At 41.4% G+C, this 18,552-nt stretch overlaps 1 protein-coding gene across 4 annotated transcripts in view; it reads left to right on the plus strand.

The window, feature by feature from the left end:
• Positions 1-14,273: 14,273 nt before the first annotated feature.
• Fmn1 (formin 1) overlaps positions 14,274-18,552 on the plus strand; it is a 374,621-nt gene continuing 370,342 nt past the window's right edge. For 2 of the 4 annotated variants that reach the window (XM_059261098.1, XM_059261099.1), the window contains exons 1-2: positions 14,274-14,559; positions 15,037-15,159. The gene's annotated coding sequence lies outside the window, so the exon portion shown is untranslated. The remainder of the gene's footprint in view (positions 14,560-15,036; positions 15,160-18,552) is intronic. The other 2 variants (XM_059261101.1, XM_059261103.1) reach the window with 1 other exon arrangement.

Consider the following 18,552-nt stretch of genomic DNA (forward strand, 5'->3'; position numbering starts at 1 on the left):
TGTCTGTCCTGAGAAAGTTCTGGGTATGGGCTTCTCTGTCAATATTTAGTATATGCTTACTAGATGTTCTTCAGATCATATTTTTCTGAACTCAAACAACCTTTCTTGGATCATTGCTTTCTCTGTAACATTCGTGCATAAAAACACACTGAAACTGAAGTAAGGTTGTCTAAAGCATTAGACTGTAGTCTGCCCCATTGTTTCAGATCCTCAAATCTCAGATCTTGCTGACAGATCTGCATAGGTCTGAAAAAAGTCAGCAGGACCTCTTTCATAAGGGTGGGTAACACTGACTGACAAACAATGCTCATATGGGAGATTGGATATGGGAGATTCAGGTGAGGCCTGGCTCTACGAAGAGCAAAGATTACCAGGTTACTAGAACATCCATTCCCAGCCTTCTTGGTGGAAAACAGGTATGCACAACCCTTGTACTGAATATGAAAACCTGTGTGCTTAACATTCCTGGCTTCTCTAATGTCCTGGTTTCTCCAATGCTTACCTGTGAATGTGTGGCCCTCTACACTTGTTTCCATCCTGCCCCTTCCCACCTGACTCCCAGAGTTCTCCGCAGATTCTGAACTTGCTGGCTCCTGGGTTTGGATTACCAAGACCCTAGAAATCACTGTCTTCTGGTTGTAAGCTACTAGGCCTGTGGAGTAGTAGGCTTCTTCTTTGGGGCCACCAGCCAGTTCCCAAATCAAGACACAGAGGCTTGTTAGTTTTGAATGTTCAGTCTTATCTTATGCTTGTCCCACTAGCTCTTATAACTTAACCTGTTTCTCTTCATCTATGTTTTGCCTTGGGGCTTTTTTTTAAATCTTTCCTTCCTTCTGTATATCTTATTTTCACTGCTTCTTGTGTCTGCCTACCTGGCAGCTGGCTGGCTTCTGGTTCTGGGCATGCCCCTGCCTTTCTCTCCTCCTACTTATTCTCTTTCCCCACCAGCCCTGCCTATCTCTTATCTACCTAGCTATTGGCAGTTCAGCTTTTGATTAGACCAATCAGGTGCCTTAGGCAGGCACAGTGAACCAGCAATGTATCCTTTCATAATTAAATAGATACAGCATAAATAAATGTAACACATCATTATATCATTAACAAAGGCAGCAGAAACAAATGTAACACACCTTCACATAGTTAAAGTAATATTCTGCAGCTTAAACAAATGTAACACATCTTTGCCTAGCTAGAATATTATTCTACAACACTATGGTACTTTGCAACAGCAAGCCAAGAGGACTTTGGATCCTTTAAGAATAATAGTCACTGGTTTGAGATTGCTTTAGAAACCTAAGTGGCACATTTGCAGGTTAATTGGGAGAAATCTAAAGTGCATTTTGTTCCTTGGATTGTTCTTGGATGTGAAGTCATGCCTCCTGTGGCAAACATTTACATTCAACTATAAGACATGTTTATTCTTGCTGGATGTCAGAGCATGGCTATAGAACCCAATCTGGCAAAGGCTATGCTGAGTGCTGTCCTCAGTGGACCTGGATCTGGACATGGCCTTCTGACTTGCTTTCATGCTTTCCCAGATATAATCTATAGTATGTACCAGGCAATTGTGTCTAAATTGGTCTGTCCTGAGAAAGTTCTGGGAAAGGGCTGCTCTGTCAATGCTTACTTTAGTATGTGATCACTTCTGTTAGTAGTGTGTGTGTGTGTGTGTGTGTGTGTGTGTGTGTGTGTGAAATGTTGAAGCAGAGTGCTTGAAATGGCTAAGCCAGATTGTTTTCAAGTCTCTGCCACCATGAAGGATCAGTGTGAAGCACAAAGAGACGAATGCACATATGGCTGAAGAGCTTCATCTTAAATCATGTAGCATTTGCCCAAACTTGAAATGGGGATGCCTTGACATAGAGAACTAGACAATATAAATATCCCAAGACGACTCTAAAATCAAGGGTTTAAACTACATTCTCTCCAAACAGACAGCTTCACATCTATGACCTTCTTTGACATAGAGACACACAGAGAGCTTTAAAATCCAACTTCTAGCTATTCGCCTTGGATTTTTCTCTCCAGTCTTGAAAAGGTGACAGAGGTCCTGTATGATCTGCTCTTAAATACAGAGGCATGTCTCATCCGTACTTTTTCTTGTCCTTTACTCACTGACGTCAAAAGCTTCATGAGACTGAGAAGGCATTTCCAACCAGAGAGAAAGAGTTTGGCTTATAATTGAATTTTCAATGAAGCCATTATTCTCTGTGTGCTCTGATATTAATCTTAATTGAAGGGCTATTTTCTCAGGCTCCCTGGATGAGAACACCAGTTCTTGATGGTTCTGGGAAAAGTTCCTGTAACCCAGTCAGATTATTCCTCCTCCAGTCCTTACTCCAAATACATATTCAGTGTCTAAGATGTAGTGTGATCTCTAATTACTGATCTATAGTTACTTGGAATCTGGTTGTTGTCTTCTGTTTATTTTCCTTTTCTCTAAAATTGAAAGAAATAAAAAAAAACTAAGCTTACAAAAAATGTTTGCAAGTAGCTCCACACACATAAGCCAAATTGTAGCACAAATGCCCTCTTCAACTTAAAAATGTCATGAGTGCACCCCATCACCACCACCAAGTGACTTTATTCTGAATTAAGCAAGTGGCTCCATCTTCAGGATCTTGTTTGTGAAGGGCTTGGGGCAGTTGGCTGAGAGTTTACCTGGAAGGTTAGTAGAATGGTCAAACCCTCTAGGCCTCCAATATAAGGCTGCATCCTCCAGCTGTGTCTCCCTGCAGAGCCCACGTTCCTGAGAACTGAAAGGCCAGAGCGGATTCATTCTTTATGTTATAGTAAGGATGAGGGAGACAAAAACAAAGTGTTCCAGATAATATCAATGTACAAATTTCAGTTCTGTGGTAAAACTGTGGTGGTAGGACTTTCTAGCCTTTTGCGTATGGTCTTTTAAAAGTGATTTATGCTCACTTATGTTTTAATGTAGCTAACTTTATATCAGTGTCATATGTGTATGTGGGACCTTGAACATATTACAGTCTCCATCTTAGGCCATTTCTCAAAGAGCTCACTCAGCTGACAAGAAGTGTGTCAACTATCTTAGATTCTTAGTTTACTAGAGCTAAACCAATCAGCTAATGAGGGGGAAGTTTTAAAAAGCAAAACAAAATGAGTGGGTTCCACTTTACTGGAATTGCCTGATTCATTGATATAAAGAGACTTAACACAGTGAAAATAAAACATCTGAAGTATTTATTTTTGCTAACAATTTAAACTATTAGTAGAATGCTGTAGGATGTCCTGTATGTTGTGAATAAATAAAACGCTGATTGGCCAGTAGCCAGGCAGGAAGTATAGGATATGGGGGACAAACAGAGAGGAGAGGCTGGGAAGTGGAAGTCTGGAGGAGGCGCCAGCTGGCTGTCCAGGTAGCAGCATGTAAAGGCAGTAGGTAAAGCCACAGAACACATGGCGACATATAGATTAACAGAAATGGGCTGAGTATAAGAGTAAGAGCTAGACAATGGTAGGCCTGAGCTAATGGCCGAGCAGTTTAAATAATATAAACGTCTGTATGTTTATTTTATAAGTGGGCTACGGGACTGCCAGGGCTTGGTGGGACCCAGAGAGAAAAACTCTAGCTACAGTAGAAATTAATCAGGGGATACTACCCCAAACCAACAGTTTACAAATATCTGAAGAAAACCTGGAAGTAAAGGACATTCTGTGAGAGAAGAACATCGCTTATCAACTATCTCCTCTTTCTAGTATTCTAGACTTGTGTAAGAGCTGGGTATTCAACCTGTACCAACTGGCAAAGGCCCAGTGATTCTCTGCCCCAGCATAGAAGTCAGATAACCGAACTAGCAAAGACGAAAATTCCAAAGATGAAGAGACAAGCGTAATTCTAGCTCCCCTCCACCTGTGAGTCTGGATGTATTAGTTGCATTGCTTGTTGTTGTGATGAAACATTCGGTATGACTAACTTAGTGAAGAGGAGGATTCCTTTGTTTGTTTGTCTTACAGTTTAGAAGGATTCTCCTATTATGTCAACCAACATTTGGTGGCTAGATGGGCTTAATCTGGCTTGGTTTGTGGCAGAAGGCCTTGCCAACAGCTCCCTCATATCTCAGTGATCAGGAAGTAGAGAGAATATGTGGAAGCAAGGATGTGCTATAAATCTTGAGTCCCACTCTCACAACCCATTTCCTTTACCCAAGCCACCTGCTAAAAATTCAGTGACTTCCCATGAGCCTGTAGGGACATTTCATATTCAAATCATAATACTGGTCTGCCTGCCTTCCTTCCTTCCTTCCTTCCTTCCTTCCTTCCTTCCTTATCTGTCTTTCTTCATTTATCCTTGGCTCACCATTGGAAACATACTAATTAGGGGCTCTGATGGTACACTATGAAGCATAATTTTGTTAATGGTCATATTTAGTTTAACAGCCATCCTGTCAATGCCACAAGAGATTGCTTCACTGTAATGGAGAGCTAAGCCACAAACCAGCATGGATGGAAAGAAAGCACAGATCCCTGCTAGTGTGCCTTGTTCCTGCTCTTGTTTCACCTGATCCACAGGGAGGCATAAGCACCAGTTCAGTAGTCACCATTGTCTTCTTCTTGGCTAGGAGCATCATTATACCTCACATGACTCTAGAATCCAGCCATTAGATGCTTCTGTGTAAATGAGAAAAACGAAGCTGCACACCTTGTCCTAATGAAGGTCTATTGTGAAATCTACCCTAAAACCCAATAAGCAACATTGATATCCGCTGGTGAGGAACTGGGTTTTCTGAGGTGATGCTGAAGAACTGCAACAGTCTGTACAATCAAGAAGAAAATGATCTAGGACTGAATGTGTGTTCTGGTCTCTCAGAAGCAGGATTCACAGGAAGCAGAGCATTTAAAGAACCTTGGCCTCATAGTATTTTAGTACTTATTTTGGAGATGCTGTGGTGGGCTGGACTGCACTCATGTGTGAAAACAGGTAATTGGAATACCTTGGCTCCAGTTTCAGTGTTGTGGACTCATCCCCAAATTCCTCTCTGAGCCTTTAAGACAGTGGTTCTCAAACTTCCTAATGCTATGACCCTTTAATAGAGTTGCTCATGTTATTGTGACACACAACCATAAAATTATTTTCTTGCTACTTCATAACTATAATTTGCTGCTGTTATGAATCATAATGTAAATATCTGATACATGACTCCAAAGGGGTCACGGCCCACAAGTTGAGAACCACTACTTTAAAAGTATGAGAACTGCAAAAGAAGTTTGAGTATACAAATGAAAAAGACCTCTCATACCAGAGCCACAGAATTTGACATTATACTACACTGGTCCTTTGCCTTCAGTAAGTCTTACCTTACTGTCTAGACCCTTCCTCTCCCTTCCTCACTCATCTCCTCCTTTTTTTTTTTCACATACTCTTCCTTCTCTCTCTCTCATACCCATCCATAGACACATGTCTGGAGAAGGCACAAGGGAAGATAAGACTGTACTTGATTGATTATGTGTATATGGTACTTTAAATTTTGAAGACTTTAAAAGCTGTTAGTGTACTTCTTATCTTATGATGGTTCTCATCCTTGAAGCCTGTATCTCTTTAAAAAGCCAGTAAACATCTATGAGCTGTCTTCCCAGAATCATAGGGACATAAGCACCATACTTTGCATATAATTTCAAGAAATTTATAGATACTTCTGAGAGAGATTGTTAAAGACCCCGTGTTTAAAAAAAAACCTCTGGAAATGAATTACAATTCATTTTATAATTCCATAACCAATATATTGACACATATGTATTTACAACAGGGGTTGGAAATCAAATGTCTGTGGGGGTCATATGAGAAATCTGAACCCAGAAAAGTTACAAGGTAACAGAATTAGGACTATAGCAGTATTGGGGACTATAATGACTTTGTGAGCTCACGTTCTTTGCAAAGGCAGCTTATGCCACCTCTGTTCACCCTTTAGCAGGCAGGCTCAGTATTGTCAGAGTTGATTAAGACAAGAATCTTAATTTTATTGCATTTCCTGATTTTCCCCCAGATAATGCAAGCAAACAATATACTACTGACTATCACTCCCTTACATTTTCTTGTTTTTTCAAACACACACACACACACACACACACACACACACACACACACACACCCCACAGTCTAGCCTACCAGCTAGATTTTTAAAGAAACAATTCAGAATATTTACTTGGTTACAGATGTGACCTGTATCCATTTCTCTGCCCATCCATCAATCCCTCTTTATACTTCATACACAGTTCAATCTAGGTACAGACATCAGAACACTTCTGAAATTCTTTAGGTTATTAAGTTGGGTTCTCTATTTTGATATCTTATTTGTGTGATTTGTGCATGCACACTTACATATGTATATATATTATATATATATTGAGTATACAGAGTGTGTGTCATGTATGCACATGTGTGTATGTGAGTGTGTGTGTGTGTGTGTGTGTGTGTGTGTGTGTGTGTTTGTATAGAGGCCAAAGGAGGTTGGGTATCTTAGTCTATCACCCTCCCCCATTTTCCCTTGAAACAGTCTTTCAGAGAATGTGTAGCCAGCCTAGCTGCCAGCAAGGCCCAGCAATACTCCTGCACTAGGGTTGCATGTATGCACAAAGCCATGCTCATTTGGTTGTTGTTGGTTGGTTGGATGGCTGGTTTGCATTATTTATGGTAATTTGAAGTTGGGTCTCCATGCTTATCCAGAAACTGCTCTTACTAAGCCTTTCCCCAGCCTGATCTTAAGTGAAGCTTCCATATATGAATTTACACATCTTGACATATACATGATTAAACAGAAACGCCACTCACTGTATTGCTAGAATAGTATTTATTCTTGGTGATGGTATGTAAAATTCTTATAGGATAAAGGTGACAGGGGTAAGGATGGAAAGGGTGTGAGAATTCAGAGTCTATCCCAAGTAGTTATTCTTTATGAAGTTTTATAGTTTAAATATGTATTTATTACACGAACAGAAATACTAAATGGCATTTCTACAGGGAGGACCTCAGCAGCCATGACTAGAGAATAGTGTGTACAGATTAAGGAAATATAGAGGCATAGAAATCAGTCAGCTGATTCGCACAAGCTTTTATTAAGTGACAATTTTTTCTGACTGAATTGGAGGGAAGCAAAGTCTTCATTAAGTAGTAAAAAATATACACAAAAGGAAAATATGAGTGCCCATATAGTGATGCTGATATTATTCCATGTATTATGCCACACAAAAGTGAAGTGGTTTTCCACATTATAATTATAAGTTTAGAAATAAAAGTCAAACTATAATGTAGTCATAGATGAAGAAATGGAAGTTTTTAAAAGACTATATCTCAGAAGTCACACTGTTAGTAAAACGAGAACTATAACATGAACTCATACCTTTCTTATTTCAAGCACTTTCTTCTAACCATACATTATACTATTAATTACTTAAAGTGTAAATACTTAAATATTTTCAATTTGGAAACAATATTTTTAGTAATAGGATGTGAATGGGACCTACTACAAGATGTGTGGATTCCTGCGCAAAGTGCAAATGTGAAGCCCATTGTTAAGAAATAATTTAGAATTTCAAAATATCGAAGGAAAGCATTAACCAAATTGTCATATCCTTCTGTACTTGGGCCCTTTGTGACTGAACAAGACAGATGTCCACAGAAGCCATATTTGGCTATGCTACCACGGTATGACATTAAAGCCCAGAGTGTCAGACAGAAGAAGAGCATTCTAATATAGACCCCAAGACAGGGTTGTCCCACCATCTTGTCTCGTGAGCTAGAACTGTAAACTTATGCAGGATGAACACTTTATTGTACTGTGGGCCAAGTCAATTATATGAATCATCAAGTTCTCCAGTTAACCATCACTCCAGTATTGGTGCAGCAGATTCTGTACTGGGTCCATTCTGACCATCACTGTCAAGATTCTCATGTCCATATGGATGAAATTAAGTAATCCTACCTTTTCTACATCTTCAACTCAACAGATGTGACTTCTGTGAGCCCTCGTATGTGATTTTATTCCTAGAAGAAACTAAACATCAATAACATATGCGTGAGCCCTTACATCATGCACACACCTTCTGTCACCGACCTGATTTCAGATATCAAAATCTGTCACGCAACCAAAAAAAAAAAAAAGGCCAGGTGGTGGTGGCGCACACCTTTAATCCCAGCACTTGGGAGGCAGAGGCAGGCGGATCTCTGTGAGTTTGAGACCAGCCAGGTCTACAAAGCGAGTTCCAGGAAAGGCGCAAAGCTACACAGAGAAACCCTGTCTCGAAAAACAAAAAAAAAACAAAAAAAAAAAAACAAAAAAAAACAAAAACAAAAACAAAAAAAAGTCTGTCATGCAGAATAGACTCAAGGATAGATGGAAAGCCAGAGATTCTTCACACAATGTATGCAAATGTGAGCACAGCTCTCCTAAAGCAGGCTGGTGAAGCTCTCAAGTTTGGATCCAAACTGTTTCTCTCTATGTCCCCGTCTTCTCATGGGTTCCTGCTTTTTCTTGGCACGAGCTGTAGCCCCATCATTCCTTATTTCCTTCATATTAGCCCATTTCCTATCAAGTGCAGATGTGGCTTTTTTTTTAAATTTCAAACACACTTAGAAGACTTTTCTCTTTCACTGAATTCTGTCCCTGTGTGAATGGCCATAAGAAAATAAATCTTATGTGTCAAATTGAACTGAAGCTAGCATCTAACACTAATCTTCATATATCAATTGCTTCACATGTCAATGCCCTTTTTCAGAAATGAGCAGAAAGTGAACATTATGTAGACTGGCTCTCTTGGTAAGATGCTTTCAACAGAAGTCCTTTCTGTGAAGTGAGCACAAAAAAGAATAGGCAATAATATTTATTCCCAGCTGTGTCAAAACTTAAGTGATATTTTTTGCTTATTAAACATTAATATAACAAACAATAATGAATGCTGGGAGGTGTGAAATGAAGCTGACACTTGTATAATGCAAATATATTAATTGCTGAATGCTTTCCTGAGGAAAACTAGAGTTTGATGGTAATGGTTATATGCATATATCCACATGTACTTACATGTGCATCCAATATACGTGCACATATATGCATAAACATGGATATCTGAAGGACTTATATGAAAGTTAACAGTGTCCTGTGTAGTCTGACCCTGAGCACCTCTCCAGTCCCATGTGCACCATCCCCTTTGTGCTCTGTGAAGCTATTCACATTGGCTTTTCTCAGTTCTTCAATACACTGCAGGTTCTCTCCTGAGCTTTGCAAAGCCAAGCAGCTTTGTGCGTGTTATTCTTTCTGCCTGGCTGGTTCTCCATCCTCTTTTGACTGATCAGCTCTTCAGATCTCAGCTTAAGGGCCACTTCCCTCTGGAAGCCTTTCTCAGATGCTGCTCCTCCCATCCCTACCTGCTGAGTCTACCGAGGTTCCCTTCTATTCTGCTTTTAGAGAACACATTCTCTTCTCTCTGGTACTCAGGCAGGAAAGTGATAACTTTCCCCTCTGTGCGATCACATAATTCACCTCTGTTTCCTCTTGGCCAGTTCAAGTTCAAAGAGAGCTGGTTAGTGACTTTTCCATCACCATGATCTAGAAAACAGCCTGGTATTTAAAAGTGGCTCAAGGAATGCTTGCTGATTCAACACTGGGGCATCATCAATTTTTATTTGTTTCTTGTGTGTTTCAAGCTACAACATTTGTGTGATAGTATTATAATGAAAAGGGATTTTAAAATACTTTTCCTTTCTGGTGGAGGCTGCAGCTGTCCTCTGCAGAGCCTACCGTTCTGGGTTCTGACTCCTCTGACTGTGACAGCTCTGGGCTCATTTAAGCCATGGAGCATGATTAGGCTGCATTGTCTGCAGCACTGCCCCAGTCTCTGTGGGAGGTATTTTCCCCTTCCCATCATCTTTGAGATGTTCACCACAAAGCAGGTGCTTTGGAGGCCTGCTGTTTTCTCCTCCTGCCCTCAGGGGTGCAGCCCTGTGAGTTTTGTGACTAATAAGTGATTCTTTGACAAAGCAACCTGCCAGGCTACTCTTGCCAGCTAATGACAAGTCAGTAGGATTTTACTGAACAGAAATCCTGCTGTCATTGCTTAGGATATGTCTCTTGGCATGACTCCCTCACAATTTTGTCCATTCTTCTCACCTCTATATTCAAGAGAGCTATACTCACTATAATGTGTTCTGGGAAGTCAAAGCTAAGTTCCTTTATGGAATTACTGGGTGAGTTCATATTTTCAACTTCAAATTCAGGTTTTTGTTCCTTTGGACACAATGATTGCATAAATGCAGTAGCTTTGGAGCACTGTGAGAGTGATTTCTCCATATGGTACCTCTGGTAGTACTAAAGATATTTTTTAAGACTTCTGTGAGCTAGTTTAAAAAAAAATCTTGTCAGTCTGCAAACATTTTACTGGCTTCCACAATACTCACCTACACATCACAATGTTACAAGGGTAATTTGTCACTTAAATCCTCTTCAGAATGTGTGGCGAATAAATAAACCTGGATGATACATCAGAAGAGGAGCCCCTCCAAGGCAATGAGCCATCCAATGGTCCAAGTAATACGGAGGTCTGCTATTTGGATTCTGACTTCCACAGCCCAGCTAATCTTTTCCCCAGCTATGAACCCACATGAAATGACAAAATGTTTTTTGTGTCTGGAATCTTTAGACACATTGGCAAGGTTGTCATTTTGATGCATGTTCAGAGAATTCAGAGATGATGAGAGCTATTGGTCTATAGGACAGCATCTATACTATGGTGAACCCACAGCAGGTGAGTTGAATTTATCTGGGGTTGAGATGAAAAGCCGCTTATGCAGCTGAGGGCAAATGAGGAGGAAGCTCCTTGGAGATTAGCTGTTCCATCAGTGTCCTACATTTCAGAGGGATGTGATCATTGGTTTCATGATTAATAATCCTCATGGATGGCCTTTCCCTCCCATTCATAGTTTATCTGGGGGTTGAAATAAATGCAAAATCAATCTTGCAGAATGTTGCATGTCTTTGTCATTCCTAGTCAGTGATAGATATAGAAACAGGTTGAGATTGGTTGAGTAATTTGAGCTGGACCACATTACTAGTCAGTGGGATCAAATGTTGAGCTCCTTCTAGAATGATTTGCTGTGGGATCATCTCTGACAAAGGAAATGAACAAATCTATTTTTTTCTAGAAGAGCTCTTTGGTTCCATTCCTATTTCTCTTTATACCTCTCAGTAGTCTCTGCCAGTACCTCATCATCCCTGCTGGCCCCTTACATCCAGACACCAATTCTACAGACTCACTTCCCTGACAAACCTTGTTTCTCATTGGTCACAACTTCAGAGGTGGGACCTGGCAACCACAGAGGATATTACCAGTTACTTCCCATCTCTGTGCTTCCCTGCTGGGTTTATAATCCTTTCAGATAAGAGCACCAATATTCCTGTTCTCCTCTATGCATCTCATTTCTCTGCTGCTTTTGTTAATCAGTCCTTCGAAGCCACACCTTGAAGTCACCCACCCACCTCAGGGAAAAAAATGATTCAACTGTGCAAAGTAGGTCACTTATAATAATACACAAGGATTTGTGAGGGATACAATGACAAACTGTAGACAATGAATTCCTGTAGGAAGAGATGGTTTGTTCTACTGAAAGTATTTAATGCAGGGTGATCTGTGGGCCGGGTACTTGCAGTTGGAGGTAATAAAAGGGTATCTGTGGAGGAAACAAATAGACCAACAGCCCTTAATGAGGATAATGGGGTGAGTACAGACAACATGATAGAGAACTGGAAATTTGCAGGGGGAGGGCTTTAGAGAGAGAATGCCACCTGAGTGACTTGACCTATTTACCTTATTCTTAAAAAGAGAACCCTTAGTAGCCCAACAACATATCCTTGCATTTCATTTACTATAGAAGGGATGGAAACCGAGCTCAGCATGTAAGAGCACTTGCTGCTTTTGCAGAGTTTTTTACATGAGTCTCAGTACTCATGTCAGATGGTTCATGACTACTTCTAACTCCAGCTCCAGGGCATCTGATGCCCTCTTCTGGCCTCTTGGGACACCCTCACATGCATGCCACATATATACATACACATAAATTTAAAAAAATAAAAAAAAATCTTAAAATTGCTATATAAAAAAGAGTAGTAGAGCAGAGAAACTTCAGCTATATTATGGGTACATCTGAGTATAAAACCTGGCTTAAGCTTCTCCTTCTCTTCTTCCTATAGGAAGAGGATGGTTTCTTTTCCCAAGTGGAATTAACCCATTGTGACAAGGATGGTAATTTTACTCGCTATTGGTGGTAATAAAAGGATCACAAGGGAATTTGTGAATTGCAGACTTTCCTCTCCCTTTGCTCTAATATTTTAAAATATACATTATTTTATGTGTAAGAGTGTTTTGCCTGCATCTATGCATGTGCACCATGTGTTGAAATCCCGGGGATTGGAGTTGTGCATGGGCTGTGCTAAGACCTGAACCCTGGTCCTCTGGAAGAGCATTGAGTGCTTAACTGTTGAGTCATCTCTCTAGCCCTGTCTCCTCTGAGATTTTTATCTCTGATATTTTGTCACAGTAACAGACAGCTAGTAAACCATCTCTTCCCTCCTCCTGCCTTCCTTGGGTAAGAGCAACATTTGTGGGTTTGATTAAAGGTCAGAATAGGGGTTAGAAATTTCTTTAGAACTTTGTTGAAACAATACTGGGTGAAGACTTTGGGTTATTAGATCCTTTTTTTATTTTCTTCCTAGGACTAAATTCTCATAGCCAAGAAACTATTTTATTAGAGTACTTTAAAGAATTCCTACATCAATTAGCAACTAGCTGGTGTCAAGCCCTGGATAAATGTACTTCCTTCCTATTAATATCAAATCACAGCCCTTCCTATGAGCAAAGCTGACTTACAAATGCTCCTAACACATTTCAGAGGTGATGCTTAGGCACTGGAAGTGCTTCGAAGATTGCAGTTTGAAGGAGTTGGTCATAGGGGAACTAGGTTCCTCTAGGATATTTTTCAGGGAAAAAGAAAATATTTCCAAGCCAAAAATAAAAAAATAAAAAAGTTAATGCATTTACACTCCGTGATAAATACGGAGAAGTATTGACTTAATATGAACTCCATGTAGACAATGACTTAATCTCTAGAAACCCAAATTTCCATATCTGTCCATGGAATTCACTTCAGATATAAGTGAGGACCAAAAAAGAATATTAATATCTATCTATCTATCTGTCTGTCTGTCTATCATCTATCTATCTATCTATCTATCTATCTATCTATCTATCTATCCATCCATCCATCCATCCATCCATCTATCTATCTACCTATTTACCTACCCATCTACCTGTCTATCTATCTGGCATCTATTGGCATTTAGCTACTATTTTAAGAATACATCAGAGTTCTCACAAATTATTTATAGAAAAATGTTTGAAGGAAAAATCACTTTACACTTTCTCAAATATTTCCATACTTATTTACCATTTTATACTGCTCGGGATGTAATTCTGCTTTTAAGAACAGATGGTGGATTTTGTATTTATGTGGGAGCGGATTAAAGGCAATGCCCTTTCCTGCCTACCTACTTGGAAAAGATCCCCAAATCACATACCACATCTCAATGTCATTAAGAGCTCTAATCCTCTTATGAAAGGTTTCCTGGTTTGAGCTGTAATCATCGGTGGTTAGAGCTTTAAGTGGAACAAAACCGTGTCTCTGGGTATCAAGATCTGTACCCAGTTACCAACACTGCAAGAGTGCTGCAAAGAGCTTGAGCGATGCAAGATTCACACAAGCAAGCTGGCCGCCTTGCAAGACCCCAGCTCCTTGACACCCCGACACACCCAAGTCTGAACATTTTTCTGTTGAAAATGATTTAGCTTTTGGGTCGTTTCCGGGAAGAGCAGTTTGGAGGGGACTGGAAGGTTAGGCCGAGACCTGCTGGAGAACTAACATAAAGGTTTGGTTTATTGAGTTTTCCTTTTTTTTTTTTTTTTTTTCTTTCCAATTTTAGATTATAATAGAGAATGCAGTAAGGGACGCTGGGAGGACCCCAGGAAGCCACTAGTCCTGGCCACGTCTCTAAAACTAGGGAACCTTGGCAAAGCTGAGGCCACCAGCTCCCCTCCCCCATCACTTCCAGCGAATCCCGAGCCTGCGCCACGAAAGGTAGCAAGCCAGGGGGATGGACTCCGAGAACAGGTTGTCACTGATCACTTAGACCTAGCCTAAAAACCATCATGGTCGACCCAGCAACCAGGTCCCAGGCCACGCCGTGAGGGTTCAGCAATCGGGCCAGGGAACAGTGCTTGGTCAGTTAATTTGGCGCTGCGGCTCTCTGCCCGCCTTCCCACCCTCTAGCTCAGCAGCCGCTACACATTTCTATTGGTCAGCATGGCTGTCTATCAGTCCATTGCACACCTCCCCCAAACAGCCTGTCAGGTAGGCGCGTGCTAGCGAGGCGGAGCTTGCGCCTGGGGGCGGGGCCTCAGCCGTGGAAGGCGCAGCGGCTGCCTCACTGCTGTGACTCTGGACTGGAGCGCTGAGGCATCTTCGCAGCCACCGCTACCCCTGCTGTACCTGGTCAGGTAAAAGAGTCTTGCTCCTTGCCGCCGTCTGCCCCACCTCTTCTTGCCAGCCAAAGGCTGCCTGCTCGGCCTCCCCGGCTGTAGGGTTCTGGCCAAAGCTGCTAAGCTCCTACCTTAGCGTCCTCTCTCTAGCTAGAGTTGGTTCCTCCAGCTCTGCAGCCAGGCTGCTGGGTGCTGGGAAGTGCGTTGGTGGCCCCTGGAATCACCCCAACATCCCTGTCTACAGAACTCATGTCATTTTCTCTCAGGCCCTAGCCTTCTTGACCCGTTCAGTGCGGTCTCATTCCAGCTTGGCTCAGGAAAGCTGGGAGGGTTGGAGGGCCAAAGAGGGGAAGGATTCAGGCTTTTATTTTTATTTTTATTTTTTTAAACGATACAATTATACTGCAAGGAAGTTGGATTGAGAATAGACGCTGCTTCGTGCCTGTCTTGGCAATAACGAGGGTATCTGTTGCTGTACTGTGCTTGTGTTTATAGGTGGCATTCACCATCACCGTTTTCTTCTCTCACCTTGTCATCATCACAACCATCACCAACAGCATCATCTCCTCCTCCATTCAGAACTCTCTAGTTCTCCAAAGGCGGTCTCTGTTCCTCTATGTAAGTGTTGGACACTCCTCCTTCCAATAGCAGACAATGTCCTTGTCTCAAGAGGCCACAAACCAAACCTTGTTTTAACTCAAGGACAACTAGCTGGGAGCAGTGTGTGTGTGTGCAAAAGAAACCTCTCTGTTTTAATCATCAACATTTCTGCTTACTAACTCCTACACAGTTTAATATTGGCCCTGACACAGTCCTGATGGACGGAAGGACCCAACGCAGGGTCTGGGATCTTGTAGTACAGAGCTATGGAAGGCAAGTTACACCCATACCGAGGTGAGCCTTTGAGAGGAACAGGCCAGGCAGCCGAACATCTGACTTTCTCCCACAGTGGCTGCAGTTGTAGCAAAGCTTGTTTAGTATTCATGCTTGCAGATGGGGTGTGTGTCACTGTGGTTATGTCATCATAGAGGGAATCTAAGTTTCAGAGAGAGGGCGGGGAGGGAGGGAAGGAGAGAGAGAGAGAGAGAGAGAGAGAGAGAGAGAGAGAGAGAGAGAGAGAGAGAGACAGAGAGAGACAGAGAGAGACAGAGAGAGACAGAGAGAGACAGAGAGACAGAGAGAGAGACAAAGACAGAGAGAGAGAGAGAGAGAGAGAGAGAGAGAGAGAGAGAGAGAGAGAGAATATTAAATTCTATTGTCTAGACCAGAAGGCATTTTCTAGATATACCTCTGAGACTTGACAACCATTGCTTAGCTCTTTCCAGGGCTTGCTGCAAGGTCTATTAGATCTCTGATTTATTAGCCCTCATTTAGGAGGAAAGCATTAAAGCTGAGAATCGAATATCAGATTACCCCTCATCTCGGAATCATTGCTTTTGAGGATTCCAGAGCTCCCAATTCTCCTCAGCCAGAAACACCTCCATACTAATCTTCCTTGCTCTCCAGGGTATGCAGTCTAGTGGCAGCATCAACAAATGCCAGGTTGCTGGGCATAGTACAGGAACTAGGAGGTAGCAGCCTCGTTGGAGGGAAACACTGGTTAATACAGTGTTAATACAGTGGATCATACTGGTTAAACTCATAAACCCATTAGGCATAGTTTCAAGTCCTGGCCCAGCCTTAGTTTCATGATTTTGGTAAGTCATCTTCTTGAACTTAATTTCTCATCTGAGAAATGCAGGTAATCTTACCTCTCCTCTCATAGGGAAGTTGTAGAAATAAATGAAATCATGTAAATAAAAATGTTTAGTCATTTCCTGGCAGATAGTGAGTGGTGGAATTAATGATCAGTGCTGTTAGTAATACTAGCCAACAAGGATAACAAAGGCTCTAAAAAGTGTGTCTTCTTTCTTTCTCTGTGTGCTTTAGATCTCAGTACTTATACTAATAGGTAATGGTCATCCTCAGATTCCCAGTAGGATTGCCCCTTGAGGGACCCACTGAGTGAAGCCATCTGTGTTTAAGCAGCCATGCTGTACTCCAGCCTGTGGAAATGCTTAGCAAGCTTTCAGTTAAGATGCATTACAGCTGAAGCTTTCGAGGGGACTTCTCTCTAGTCTCTGGGTCTGTCCTAGGCTCTTCTTTTCTCACTGGCGGTTCACCGCGCTGACTTGATAAATTGTGCTTTCTGCAGAATCATTAGTGAATACATTGGCTTCTGCCCAGGGGAAGCAAACAGCTTTGCTTCAAATGTCTGTGGGAATTGAAACAACTCTAAATCACCACCCTGAAGTAACTTATTGTGTAACAGCATTATTCTTTTCTAAGACGACAAACTAGACAGAACCACTGAATAACTGTGTAGTTCGAATCTCTTATTCAGAGAACTTAACATCATTCCATTTGCTTTGGGGAGGGGGATACTTTGAAATTTGGAGTTTATTGTCCTTTATATTAGTAGGATTTTTTTTTTTTATATGGGACGGAAGTCCAGCAGAAGAATCCTAAGCAAAAGGATGAGCATTTGGGTCTCACATGACTGAGCCCAACCAGATCCTAATATCCTGGTGAGGAAGCTGGTCTACCTCCAGGTGGCTCCTGACTTTCAGGGGCTTCTAAAGTTGCCATCCTGTTTTCTAACTCTTTGTCTTTTGGTATTTTTGCTGGTTCTCTTTTAGCTCTGCTTTTCTCTTCCCTCATTGGCCTTACTCTCTTCTGTTACAGACCCTGCCCTCCCTGTGCCTTCACAAACTCTAGATTCATATCCTTCTGGTTCCATAACCAAGTCCTAAGTGAACAGTCCCAGGAAAGAATTGCACTTGAAAAGCCCCTTTTTCACAGATATGGCCTGTCTGGACTAAATGCTTTAGCCAAGGGAATGGGTGCTATAGATCTTATGGTTGTCTGAGGATTGAGTTTCATATCCTAGTCTTCTGCCCTATCTAGATATAAAATTGGTGAGCAAAAGAAGAGAAGTAGGAACTGGGAACAGTGTGGAACTTGGCATGATGTTGGTTAACATCCTTGATAGAGGTCTAAGGAACACCTTTCTCTGACCTGGTATACAGTGCTCCACAATCTAGTTATGTTAAAGCTCTGAGTTCGTGCATATCATTGCAGACTGAATTTTGTTTTAGATGACTTTGCTTTTAATATTTTAAATTGAAACTTTATTGTGGAAGCAAGAAAAACCATCAGGGATGTTGAAGAACTTGCAGCGATTCCACTGTTGGTGGTTTGATCGTGTTTGGAGTCGCTTATAATCTCTTCTGGGCCAAATTTTAACACCAGGTATATTTTTTGGATGTACATAGTATTTGACTTAAAATCAGCTTAATTCTTAGCATGTCTCAGCTTGTGTGCTGACAAAAGTTCCAGCCATTCTTCTGACGTGCTTGATCTTTGCAGAGATGCTAAACCACGGAAAGCAAATGTGAGCCTGCACCAACAGGCTGGCCTTTGGAAGGAAACGAAACATCCCCGTGTTTAGGGTCTGTGCTGAACTGCCAACAAAGCAGTAATCCGTGTCCCTATAAAACTATAATTACTGTAGTGAGAGGAGGTAGAGTGGGTACAGCCTCCTGACCTCATCAACATAAAAGGCTGGAAACTCAGGAATGGATTGTGTCTTCCTTAGAGTTTCCGGGTCCTTTAATGAAGAGTAAAAACAATCTCATGATAAGGGAATAATCTAGTGATTTTCTGTGCTCGCCCAACCCTTGAACATATACTACCCTAGTGCCTCTGTGATTAGGGGGAGAATTGTTCCTTCATTGGGCCTCCCTACCTCTACTTTCATATGCTGAACAAACCTCTTAAATTCTCTGCAGGAAGTCAACTTCTAGCCAAGTCCTTTTTATTTTCTCTTCTCCAAACCCACACATCTCTTATTTCCCTACCCTAATCAAAACTGACTTGTTTTGTGTTCTATTTTATTAGATTCATCCTGATCTCCTGTCCGAAGTGTTACAGATCACTGTTAAATACCAATATACCTCAAATTAAACACAT

This window comes from Peromyscus eremicus, chromosome 4 (assembly GCF_949786415.1).
Source record: "Peromyscus eremicus chromosome 4, PerEre_H2_v1, whole genome shotgun sequence".
Lineage (NCBI taxonomy): Eukaryota > Metazoa > Chordata > Mammalia > Rodentia > Cricetidae > Peromyscus > Peromyscus eremicus.